This window comes from Ranitomeya variabilis, chromosome 3 (genome assembly GCF_051348905.1).
Source record: "Ranitomeya variabilis isolate aRanVar5 chromosome 3, aRanVar5.hap1, whole genome shotgun sequence".
In the NCBI taxonomy this organism is placed as follows: Eukaryota; Metazoa; Chordata; class Amphibia; order Anura; family Dendrobatidae; genus Ranitomeya; species Ranitomeya variabilis.
Window position 1 is genome coordinate 39,672,250 of NC_135234.1, and position 14,134 is coordinate 39,686,383.

The following is a 14,134-nucleotide window of genomic DNA, read 5'->3' on the forward strand; positions in this document are numbered from 1 at the left end:
AACCCAAAGTTGCTCTTTTTTTGTGGATGATTGCACTCATCATTTGCTTGCTCATGTCACCTGTGGTGAAAATATATACCTTTAAAACATCATTTTATTATAAATGTCGTTAAAATACAGCAAAAACAAACCAAAGCGAAAAACTCCATTTGCAAAAAAAACAAAAAATATACTATTGTGGATTACACATAGCCAAAGGAGAAGGAACTGTCTGTACCCTGTTTTTTACCCTACTGCTGCTCCTACCTACCATCGGAGGTTGACACCCTAAGATTCAAGATGTAACCCCAGCTCAACAGCGGCTCTCCCTGATGTCCCTGGTAAGGTTCTGCTTTTGATATAGCAGAAGGTATGAAGACAGGAAAAGAGTATAGACACTAGATGAATCTGGATCTATATTAATAGGACCTCCAACTTTCCTATTGACCTTCCATTTATGGCGACACTGAGCCACCCCAATATTCTTCTGATTCTCCATCCAGACATCCCCAAGTTTATGTATGGCAACCTCTACTCCAGGATAACAAGAACTCATCCTCGATAATTCACCAAAATGAGGACGAAAACCATAATTACAAAAAAAGTTGAGATTCCAGTAGACTGGTCAACTTGACTGTTAAAGGTGACCTCAGCAAGTAGTAAGAATGAGAACAAGTCCTCCTACTTAGCCACAATGAAACACCTTAGAATATATTCCATCAACAAATTTGTCCTCTCTGATCATTGTTTTCAGAGTGCTGAGCAGAGGAAAATGATAAGTTAATTCCCAATTTCTTACAATCACTCTCCAGAATTTGGAGACAATCTGCAGGGGACAGTGAGGACAAAAAGAATGACAAAGTCTGAGGTCCCCCACGCAATAGGGACATGATTATTCCTAGCTGCTGGGACGTATCCCCAGAATTTCAGGGTCGTAGAGTAAAAAATAGTTTACAGCTCTAACTGAATACCCTAAGCCGATCCCTCTCTCCCCAAGAATCTGTCAGCAAGTGCCACAACTGGTTCCAGGGCCAATCAGCAAGTCCAAAAGTCATAACTACTGTTGATAGCTGAGTGCTTTGGGAAGCACCCAGAGTACTAAACTGACCCTGGAGCTGGTACTGTGATAATTCTATCTTCTGGTAATCCCTGGCCAGATTCTGAATCACCTGGGTCATCACCTGATCACAGGGTATACAAACTGGATCCATTGGTGAGACAAAAAAAAGGATATGGCCAGATGTAAAGTGATGCTAGTCACTACTCATAGACACACAAATGACTTACTAAGCACTCATACATGTATAAACTAATCTCCCGATAACTCCTAACACGTAATCTTTAGTTCATACAAGATCTCCTTCTCTCCTTCACCCTCGTATGTTAATCCTCACACAAGATTTTTTTCCAAGCATCCCTTAGCTTCTGGAACTCAGTGCATTAAAAAGTCCAATTATCTCCCATAATGAATTGAAACATTTAGATGCAACCTGAAAACACACCTCTTCATGGAAGCCTACAGTCTGCAATAACCTTGAGCTACCATCTCCTTCCCCAATACTCAAGCCTAAATAATAGTTTGTTTATTGTATATGTTTTACTCTGTTTCATATGTGTATCATATGTATGTAAACCCCTCTTCACATGTACAGTATCATGTAATTAATGATGCCTAAAATAAATAACTTATAATAATAAACTTTAGATGGCAGGATCTTCTGAAATCAATGAGTTTGTATCACTTTTTTCTATTGGAGTCCTTGTCAACAGACTTGAGAACAGATGTGAGCATGCTGGATTTCAATTGGATGATGCTCAATCTAGCTCCATGAAGACATGGCTTCTGCTCTAAATATGGACGTATGTTTCATAAAGCATTTTAGGATTTGACCAACATCTGATGATAGATCCTATCATGACTAGGTATGATAATTGTTGCATTTTTCGTCATATATATCCGCTCTCTATCTGAAACTCAACCTTTCCAAAACCGAACTTCTTCTACTCCCGCCATCTACTAACCTCGCTAAATCTGACTTTTCCCTCTCCATGGGTGGCACCATAATAACGCCCTGGCAGCAGGCACGCTGTTTGGGTGTTATGTTTGACACTAATCTCTCCTTCACCCCCATATACAATCTTTTGCCCGCTCTTTCCGCCTACACCTAAAGAACATCTCTAGAATCCGCCCTTTTCTCACCATGGAAACAACAAAAACACTCACTGTCGCCCTGATCCACTCCCGCTTGGACTACTGTAACGCTCTATTAATTGGCTTCCCCCTTACTCGACTTTCCCTCTCCAATCCATCCTTAATGCAGCAGCCAGGGTCATCCACCTGGCTAATTGTTACTTGGGTGCGTCCGCTCTTCACCAGTCATTACACTGGCTGCCATTCATTATAGAATCCGATTCAAAGGACTTGTTCTTACCCACAAAGCTCTCCACAGTGCAGCACCCCCTTACATCTCCTCCCTCATTTCTGTCTATCGACCTAGCCGATCGCTGCTCTACAACTTTCGACTAACCTCTGTACTTCCCACTCCCGACCCCAAGACTTCTCCCACGTTGCGCCAATCCTCTGGAATGCTCTATCCCAAGAAATTAGGGCCAGCCACAACTTGCACAGTTTAAGCACTCCCTCAAAACATATTTGTTCAGAGCGGCCTATCACGTTCCCTCTTCAAAGTCATTTTATGTGTAAGTGTGCGTGTGTAGCCCATACACTGTCTCCACCTATCCCCCACCCCCTGAAGATGGCTGGACCTTCACTGTAAATACATAATTATAAATACACACCTGTACTTTGTATCTCCCCCACCTCAGTGTAGATTGTAAGCTCTCACGATCAGGGTTGTTTTATTTTATTTTATTTTGCTTTAATCATTATATTATTGTTAACACTGTTAATTATGACTGTTGTGTTTGAAACTTTTTAACTGTAAAGCACTGCGGAATATGTTGGGGCTATATAAATAAAGATTAGTATTATTATTATACATTTTAGACAGTCTAAAATGAGGAATGCCATTGTATCATGGTGGAAGCGTAGACATGTACTTTATTCAAGATAAGAGTCCTTAATTCAATTTGGTTTGTGATATCAGTATTCATCATCTTCAAATGCTTTATTTGACAGAGGTAACATATGAGGCACATTACATTTCTGTTATTCTTTTTGAAAATCTCATAAGCTTTTAGTCCTGCTTGCTTTATATGCATATTTCATAGACTACGTTAGATTTAGTGTAATTTAATATCATTTGTTCCCCCCTCACAATGTAAAACACCATAGGATATCCTACATATATGTCATTTTACAAGTATCCAGAGCGATGAACTCTATAATGCATTCAGATGGGTTTAACTCCTTTGTCTTGTAATGGTAGGATGTTGCTCCAGTAATCCGATAGCCTTGCAGGTCCTAGACATTTCTGCAAAACAAAGAGAAAAACCTGCAGCAAATACTTCAGCAACATGACATAATGATTGGTGAAATCATCAACATAACCATTCAATAGCGAAATAGTATAATAATAAAATTGTTACACATAATAAGATTATGCATGGATGAAGAATGATCACAGTTCTTAGGTACTAAAATATGTCATTTTTATCAAACTAAGATATCAAAGAGATGATATGTTTTCTCAAGATTAAAATTTCCTTAGTTTACGACTTACTTGAGGACCAAGCTGCAATATCAAACATCACCTATAAGCAGGTGTGACAGGTGTGAAACCAAAGCGATCTTGTTTTTCTAAACCTTGAAAACTCATTTACAGTACATCTGCATTCCTGCTTTCTGCGGAGAACTCATGATATAACTGGTTTGACCATCCTAATAGAGGTCCTCCTCTCAGTAGGACAACAAAAATTCAAGAAAAGAAATTATAAATCTCTCTCTAATTTAGGACTTAATCATATGTCCTAAATTGGATTCAAATGTATTGAACAGACTGAGCAAGTCCCACATCATTGACCGAGGTGTAAAGGAGTTGAAAAAAAACACACAAATTTTCAAGTGAATCTATAGCTAAAAATATGTACTTGGTTGATCCAACTTAAAACTCAACTTTATGGAAACTCTTTGATCTCTTACCCATTTAAAAATTAATTTTTACTGTATCTATCATAAAGCTTAAGACATATCAACTCTACAACTAAATCCCAAGAATAGGTCTATGCAGAGCCTTATCAAGCATGTTAACCATTGTTCCATTCCATTGTTCCATTCATTAATATCTACTATTATTTCCAATTCTCATAGCTGTCCAAATACCAGAAATCCCCGTAACCTTTCAAACCTGAAACCCATTGGCATGAACACTTCCTGTTTCTGAAGCACAATGGAATGCACTTTGTGAGGACACATCATTTAATCTTAATTATCAAGATGTAAATAAGAGGGCCAGGAGACATACCCTATTATCTTTATGTTGACTTTTGAGTTTATGTTTAAAAACTTAGGATAAAGTCACTTGGCCAAATTAGTTCTATGCTTCGCACTGACGAGGGCCAACAGCTCGAAACACCGTGTCTGCTAATTGAGATACTGATTTAGATTTTATCCCAAGTCATATTGCACAACTCGTTAAATGGTTGATTGTGACTTGTAGGATTGCTACTTCCAAAAGGTGACGCTATAGAGTTTAAGTCCTCTTTTTCTCTGAAGAGGCAATTTGCATATTAAATTTCCCAGAGGAGCATGGCACGGCAAATAAGCCTCCTTACCTTGACAAGCCAGAGCTGGTATGTCACTCTCCATAAGGAGAAACCTTACCCCTTAGACCCCAGTCCAGAGCCTCTCACCTAGAGAAATTAGTTCTCATGCTTCACACTGACGAGGGCCAACAGCCTGAAACACCGTGTCTGCAAATTTAGATACTGATTTGGCTTTTATCCTAAGTCAAATTGCACGACTCGTTAAAGGGTTGATTGTGATTTGTAGGATCGCTACTTCCAACAGGTGACGCTATAGAGTTTAAGTCCTCATTTTTCTCCGAAGAGGCAATTTGCATGTTAATATGTGATTACCTATTGTATAAGTCAATATAGTTTGATGACCTGCAAAACAGAGATTGATGAATTATGCAGATTGATTAAATACTCAAACAATGAGAGTTAAACTCCTCCCACCTTCCCCCTGACCTGTTGATGATGACGTGATCCAGAGAAGTGGGTATAAAAAGGATTTTCTATCCTTCTGAGAGAATAAGTAACTCCTCACAAAACCATTGCAAGGAACACTCTATGTAACAGCTTCCAGGACATCATAGCTCCATTACAAGGGACACTGATTTGACATTCTAAAGTATGCCAGCTAAGGGGACCACAACTCGGCTGAAAGAATACAGATCTGCTCCATTAACAATCATTGAACCCATGGATACATTTTGGGTAGTCAGGATTTGGACCCACTGGTCACCTGAGCCCCATGGATTCGTTTGGGAAAACCAGTATTGGGACCTACCAGTCACCAAGTTCCATGGAGACGTTTGGAGAGCCCAGGTTGTGACCATCCAGACACGTGGTCAGATGCCCGGATGGACTGTCAGCTTCCTAAGTTTGTCGTTACCTCCTCTCTGTGGGTGCCACAGGTGGAGTAATTGGCCCTGGAGTTGCAGCTGCTATAATCCTGGCTAGTAAGTGGAAGGGAGAGACTCTAAATTTGCACCAACTTGAGTACTTCGCTGGGACTGTTCTATATTTTATTGTCTGTTTTGTGGTTCAATAAAGTATTGCCATGCTGTTTTACCCTCACCCTGTGTGTTCTGAGTAGTACTATGCCCAAGGGAAAGAGAGCAGGCATACAGTGGGATGAGTCCTGGACCATGAAGTCTGGGGCCAGAGAACAAGAACACCCACTGAGCCCCACCCCCTTGTTTCCACACACTTTGTGTCTGTAATAAACTCCATTTTATTCATGATCTGTTTATTTCTCACAATCTGTCCTTCCTGGGTCTAACAGGAACATGGCTGACTCCCTCTGAGACAGCCTTCCATGCTGCACTGTGTTATGGTGGCCTTCACTTAATCCACACTCCACACTTTGGCAACAAAAATGGTGAAGGAACCAGCCTTCTGTTGTCTAACAACTGCTTTTTCCCTTGTTTGTTCCAGATCCATTTGCATCCATCAGAGCCTAGTTTATTAACCTTCATCTTATTGCGCCAACATACAGTATATACCCCAGTACAGACAATGCCAAACTTCACAATAAGAAACTAAAAACTAGATGTCATCACCAATCGTTTACACCAGCCGATTGGACACTGCTTACAGGTAGGTTATGACTTCAGGAATGAGGTTTATACAGCAAGAAGAACGAAGCTATTACATTTTATATATTTAGTCCGAGAGAAAGCAGGGCTTATACAAATATACAAATTGGGAACAAATCAATATAATTACATAAAAATGGGGTAACAAAAGAGCAGTACTAAACCTATGTCACTGAAATGGAGCATATCTTAGTGGAGGGAAGCATTCCTTTTAGGGAAATGGTACACAACCACAGTGAACAGTGTCTTACAGGACTTACAAACACAATAATTTAAAATCTGCTTTCATTAGATAAAAACCATACCGACATACCTCTCCTTGGTAAGCTCATATGGGGCTTATTATGGGATGTGTCTAGGGTTCCAAAAATTAAGAAATCCTCAACTTTCAGAATATCTGCCCACCGGTATTTCCCAGGTGAGAGATATTAATGCCATACTTCCCATCATGATTTTAGCTCCTGTAGGGGTTGTACTCGCTCAGGAGCGGCAGGTGACAATCAGGAGGCATGATCCTTTAAAAGTTCACAGGGTTTATTGATTCACAAACCCATAAAACAAAACAGAGAAAACAAATAGCCTTTAACTCAGGCAAAAGAAAGTTCAAGTGACCAATATATCATGCTCAGTCCTGGAGCCTCAACACACTCTGGAGGCTTCCACCTCCCCACATACAGGTCCTGTGTTAAGCAGTAGCCTATGTTATATAGCTATAACCACACCCAACCCACATAATTAGTCACATGGTCGTGACATCACACAGGTCCTCAAACAAATATAGAGGTATGGTGATGCCCCTATCCAGGGGTGAGGTATATGGGTAGCCAGACCCTCCCATCTCTCACAGCTACCTGTAACCCAGACCCAAGTGTACTAAACGAACCCTTAGTGCTTATGTGCATTAAAGAAAACACTCCGGGTTGCATCACAGAGACAAGCCATCTCTGTGATACATACCTCACATCGACTATACGACCCTTAGCCACGCTACACTCCCCATAGATAGGAAACATGGCATACATAATGTTAATCCTCTGGCTGATACTAATTTGGGGCTCATGAGCGGGCCGCACAGTGATGTAAATAAATACGTTACATCTGTCACTTCGTCACAATGCCGAAAATATGTCTCCCAATACTGTAGGATCTTCACAGTAGCCCCAATATTCATAACTGGAGTCCAGGCTCAAAGCAGTCAGCTTACTGTTCTCTTAACATGAGAAGGCAAGGGTGATTATGCACCTTTACAGGCCATATATGTTGCCTCCCAAATTCTTCTGCAAGCTGTGCCTGGACTTTGTGTCTGCGATCCATCTGTTAACTCACTTTAATTACCTTTTCACAGCAGGGGTGTCCCGGTTGCATCGAGATCATGTAGAGTGTCTTAAAGTGCTAGCTTTTGCTCTCTTCAATTCATTATGAAGCCATGCTTCCATCCTCAATATGAGGGTGACAAGAGGACTTTGACCTATATGTCTATTATAAGATCGACTTCATAAGAAAAGTGTTAACAAACATTCCATCTGCATGAACACAACATATCCATCCTGCAGAACCTTCTTGCCCTTCATCATTGAAAAAGACTTGACACTATCTTTAAAATTTGCCCCTCAACACCTATGAACTTAACCGTATTACATCCTCTATTCTCCCCAATCTTACTACTGTGCTTCTCCACAACCCATCTCTTCAACTTTTCATAAACCTGTAGTGTGTTCTCTTCACCTTTCAAGCACACAACCATTACACCCATTCTGACAAAAAACATTCCTTGACCCATCCTCTATGTCCAACTATTGCCCCATATCACTATTCCTATTCTCCTCAAATCACCTTGAACAACATGTCCAACTAGAAGTCTCCTCCAACATCTCAGCTAAAACAGACTTCAACCAAGTACAATTTGGCATCTGTCCCCAATGCTCCAGTGAAACAGGCATTACCAAAGTCACAAAGGACTTACTAGCCACCAAAGCTAGTGAACAATAGTTTGTTTCCCATGTTCTGGACCTGTCTTTGCCTTTTACACAAATCCTGTCATCCTTTGGCATCACAGACTCGGCCTATTCCTCAAATCCTCATATTTCAATAATCACACATTTGCATCTTCTATTCCCCATGTGTTCCTCATCCCACCCTAAATCTACTGGTGCCCCTCAGTCCCTAAAAGGTATGTCCTTGGACCCTCACTCTTCTCCTTTTATACCCTAGGGTTGGGACAGCTCATAAAGTCCCATGGCTTAAAATACCATCTATAATCTAATAGACAGTCAAATCTACGTCTCTGGTCTGGTAAATTGACAGTCACCTCTATCCTGGTAAATTGGCCAGAAGAAGACTTGTGTGATTGGTGTCACATGCAAGTGCAAACCCTGTGGGATTGGAATATACAACCAATTCTCTAACCAGACTGTAAATAATATCAAACACAACAGTTAGGTACTGTCTCTTCCAGCTATATTAGTAATAAAACTTCTGTTGAACTGCTACTCTGTGGCTTCTTGCTTGGACTTCAGAGTTTCTATTCCCAGTGATCCTCATACAAATAAGGCACACAGTTGCTTTTGTGGTACTACTGTTTGGTATATTATGATGATGCTACATTATATAGGTATGCTATAGAAGCAGTGGGATTATTTTTAATTATAATATGGCGGTTGTATCTATGTGTACTGTGTATCAGTTGTTAGCATGTCCATTTGTATGCGCGTCCAAACTACATCTGCCAAATCATACCTATGACCAACCCTTCCTCTTCAGCATGATAAAATCCTGCACATGCCTCTGAAGGCACGTAACTATGTGATTACATTTGTTTTACACAAATTAGATCTAATTTGAAAAAGTTGTGAAAAAATAAGATGATGCATGATACTGAAAAACACTTTCAGCGTGATAACAATCGTAAGTGATGAAATAATATAGAAAAAAAAAACATCAAAGTAAAACTGGGTTTTCTCCGAATATTTTGGACATGCTCGTAAATTATGTTTGTGTCGCTGCAGCTGCAAGATTTGCTAGACTGTCTTTATACATGTGGGGGTTCCCTAACAAACAGGGAATCCCTGCATGTGTTCAGGCTGTCTAACAACCGCAAATCATGCAGCTGCGGGGGGGGGGGGAGTGGTGGTACTCAAACATAATTTACGATCATGCCCAAAATACTCGAGAACACCCAAGCAATCTCTGAAAACTCAAGTATCGAGCAAACTTGCTCATCACTACTTCAGTCTTCTAGGCAGTGCTGTCTTAGATGCTGAGTTGGTGCTACCGGCTATCCGGTTAGGCTGTGTTCTTGCCCATCAACGTGTTCAAGTGACTGATCAATTTGATTGTTCGGTTGATGTATTCTGTTTTAGAATGGGGACTCAAACATAATTTAGTGGGGACTCAAACATAATTTACGAGCTTGCCCAAAGTACTTGGAGAACACCCGAGCACGCTCGGAAAACTCGAGTAACGAGCACATTCACTCATCAGTCACTACCCAGTACCAGTTATTTCATTCTGTTTATACTGCCTTTTCTGGACTGTTAACAAGTTTTGACCCTTCTATTACTTGACTATTTTTCTGGATTAATCCACTCTGGTTTAACATTGGATTGTTTGACCATTCATTTACTTGAATACTCTGAATGTTTCCCTTGAATTCTGACCAAATTATCCCTAACTTTGTGACTTGTTTCTGACTCTGTTAAGTGATTTTATTGCTCTGACCTTGTTTGGTTTGCCCCAAAACGCATTTCACCAGTGAGCAACTACTGATGCAACAAGGGGAGTTCCTTAAAATGCCTTCACAAGAGCAGACAATCAGGGAAGCAGTGCTTGTATAAGAACGCTCGTTGTCAATTATCGAGCCACGTAAACATCACCTGATGTAAAATACTAATTCGTTGAGTGATTGAATCTTTTAGGACAGCAAAAAAAAAATAATTTTTATTGGCAGCACATTGCCTTTGTACACAGGAGATGTGCTAATGTTAGCAAGATTTTGTATTCTATCAGCAACTCTTCTGTTTCCATTAGAACTCATTTGTGTGAACAGGACAGTAAATGAGTCCTGATTGACTTGTGTTTAGTCTACTGCACTTGTTAAGGGTCAACAACGACCCCTCTGAATGCATTAATAGGGCAGCCAGAGCAAAGTCTGACTGTTATCTCAGTACCTCTCACATTTCTCTCTGAACCATTGATACTGACCATGTGGAAAGGTCAGGCAAATGCCAGAGTGGCTTTTCTTCCTATTTATTCAGGCCGCAGGAAAAGGTAAGGGCAGACTCTGCAGCTAGCACCATGTAAGCATGGTAGGCCCCAAGAATGGTTACCTTTGGTGGGCCCAAACTACTTCATTCGGGTGTAATCCTAAAAAAAATGAATGAGTACTGAACACTCCTAGAGACCGGAGACTGGATGAAAGCAAAGCAGTAGATGTGAGGCACAATGGGGAATACCCTTTAAGTGATATAACTTGGAGGTCTGTGAAGGTCTGTTTAGCTAAAGGGGCCTGAACAACAAAAGACCATCTAGATACAACCTGGTGCACCTGGGAGGAACAACCGCAATCTCACCCTGTAAAGCTAACTACTACTGCTTTTCTTCTGGTCAAGTTTGTGCCTCTGCAATATCAAAAGATGTAACAAGTGATGAGCGAGTATACTCGTTGGTCGGGTCTCCCCAAGTACGCTCGGGTGATCTCTGAGCACCCTCGGGTGATCTCCGAGTATTTATGACTCAGCTGAATGATTTACGGCTGCTAGACAGGATGAATACATGTGAGGAATGCCTGTTTGTTAGGGAATTCCCACATGTTTTCAGGCTGTCCAGAAGCCGTAAATCATGCAGCTGAGGTGATAAAAACTAAATCTCCGAGCACATCCAAATACTCGGAGATCACCCGAGCAACAATGCTACTCGCTCATCACTTGTAACAGCTAAGCTGAATTACAATACAAGTAAAATATTAAATTCTAAAACATACTTCTGCTTCCTGGTCATCTGTGGTGTGCCACATTAATATCACAGTCGGAGTACAGAATCGACAAAAGTAGCCACTAATTTCACTGTTTGATGGGCAAGGAAGGTGGTAAGGTTGGTGTCACCTGATGGCCCTGTCGACTTACCATCTCTCCAAAACTGTTCAACACATATACTGTCTCAGTGACTACTGACATCTTTAATGGTGTTTTTAATGTTTACCATATCTAAATACTAATTATCCAACAGGAGAAAACTGGAAACATTGAAATGGTCCATTTATCTCCATGTGAAACAAGCTCATGATGAAAGGGTACAGCCAGAAAACAATCTTCTCCACTATGAGATCCCTTTGGTTTAGGTGTAAGTACTCCACACAACAAATTCAGGAGAACATAATAACTATGGTCCTGAGGACTGTTAGGGCTACATAAACCCTTATGGCTGCTTTTTGCTGTTTATATCTCTGTAGGTAGGAAATATGATGGAGCTCAACACAGTTTATTTTTAGGATGCATTCAAGAAATGTTTTTCTTCCTCCATATGAACTCAGTGGCCTACAGAGATATAGTAGAGTCCCCATATAAGTCTACGGGTGACCTATTGGAGCTCCATATAAGCAGAAGTGCGGACTTGAACCCTTGCATATACTGCCATACCTGAATGGTTAACCCAACGCTAGAGTAAATTCAGTTGTTTTGCACTGTATATGCTTTGGCATTGATGGCAACCATCTTACATAACTCAATAAAACTTAAAGTAAAAAATCTCAAGTACTGTCATCATCATATCTCTCACTAAGATATTGCGTTGCATGCTTCACAGCCCATGTTCATCTTCCAAATCATCTCCTTAAAATAACGCCAAAAAAAGCAACCTGACGGACAATTATTTTTTTTTCTTTCTTTTAATCTGTTGTCTGTGTTGAAAATAGCTTTATTTAATAATATTTTCAAAAGCATTTTTCATATTTGCAAAAAGGTGCCTAGTATGACACGTCTGACAGCGTCTTCATCAAAGCAGGGGGATTCTGATGTCAACATCCCATTAGAACACATTATGGAGCTCTCTGAGGAGAAGCAGCTGCCACAAGACAAGTCCTTAATCCTTAGAAGAAATTCACATGTGTTTTCATGTCCTCCTCCTACATAGCTTCCACGTTACCCTTGTGTAATGTTTAGTTTACATAGTGGAATGGTCAAAGAATAACAGCGACTAACATAGATTTGTGTGAAGGTATTTTTAGTGAACCTAACAGCACAGACCACAAGCGAGCAAGTCTACGTCTACTGTTATCTGGCTCTGTGGAATTCACATATATATTAAAGATTGATGGTGAATACTTTTTAGCTGTAGACAAAATTACCCCCCACAACTGGCTCTTACGTTTCCAAAAATATATTGGACATTTGCAGTTTACTTTTTACTGCCCGTTGGCAATATCACGTAAGTGTAAGAGGTGTGCTAAAACTAGGACATTACCCCCTGGATAAATATTATGGTATTTAAATTTTCAACTATTATGATATATCTTAGCTATTTTATAAAAACTTAAAGATGAAGTCTGCTCAGATGATATGATCTATCCTTACATTAGGTCATCATATCGGCATTTATGCACCACCACCAATCACCTATTACTAGCCCCGTTCAATGTGTAGCAGTCGCTTGTCAAGTCCTGCAGATCAACTCCTAATCCCTTGAATTCAAGGAGCTTCAAACAAGCTGGTCGATGGAGGTTTCAAGTGTCGGACCCCCACCAATCTGATATTGATGACTTATCCTAAGCATAGGTCATTAGTATAGTGAAAGCAGAAGACCCCTTTAAAGGGAATGTCAACTCTTGAAAATGATTTACTTTTGAATGTGTCAGAAGTAAAGCAGTGATTCTTTTCAAGCTCAGTTTTACCAAATCCCATTCAGTCACCAATTAAGGGAGCTGAGGAGACCATGATTTTTTTTACATTAAAGGGGTATTCTTAACAAATCGAGAACCGTGGCTCTGCAAATCCTACCTTGTGGCTGCTATGAGTACAGAGGTGACTGAGCATGCATTGATATCTCTATTTACTTCAATTGAAGTTCCAAACATACCCGATCAAGCATGATTGGAGAACGGAAAGATTGTATACTGATTATGTAAGAACTTTCACTCTAAAGGGAACCAGTGATGAAGTTTTTGCTCCACGAAACACTACCACTGCCCAATAGTTTTCTTCCGTCTCCAAAGTTGTCCTCAACAGCCGCAGTTGTTTATTATTTTACTTAAAATGCTGCTTAATGCCTGATTTCACTACATACTAATTTACTCAATTAAATTGTGAGGTCAAGCTCTCAATGCCTTAATCTCACCCTATATGACTGATGTTCTGAGGACAGGGTTTGTAATGACACGCTGCAGCAGCATTCCCCAATCTTTTTTGCCATGAGAGCCACATTCAGCTCTGAGAGATGGTCGCGAGCCACATCCAATGCTCTCCCCCACTGTAGTGACACTTAAAGTCACGTATGGTACTGTATAATGACAACCAAATGTTCTCTGTGCCCCCCTCTCTATAGGCTGCATACTTACATCCAGGGGTTCCTACTTTACCGACATTTGGCATGAAGCACAATCACCACATCATTGCATCCAGCTTCAAACTTCTCCTCTGTCAATATCATTCATTATCAAACTCGAATATTCACAGTATACATATATTTACAGACTTAGCTTTTCAGTTAATTACTAAATGGATATTTAGTTGTATAAGTTTTATTTCAGAGAACTGCTTTATATCTGTGTGGCATTGAGTCAACTAACAACTGACACCAGCGAACCAATATTCCAGCCTACGTTGACTGGACTACATTCCACAATTCTTTTGAAGTCTTAGGTTTTATGTTCTAAAACAGCA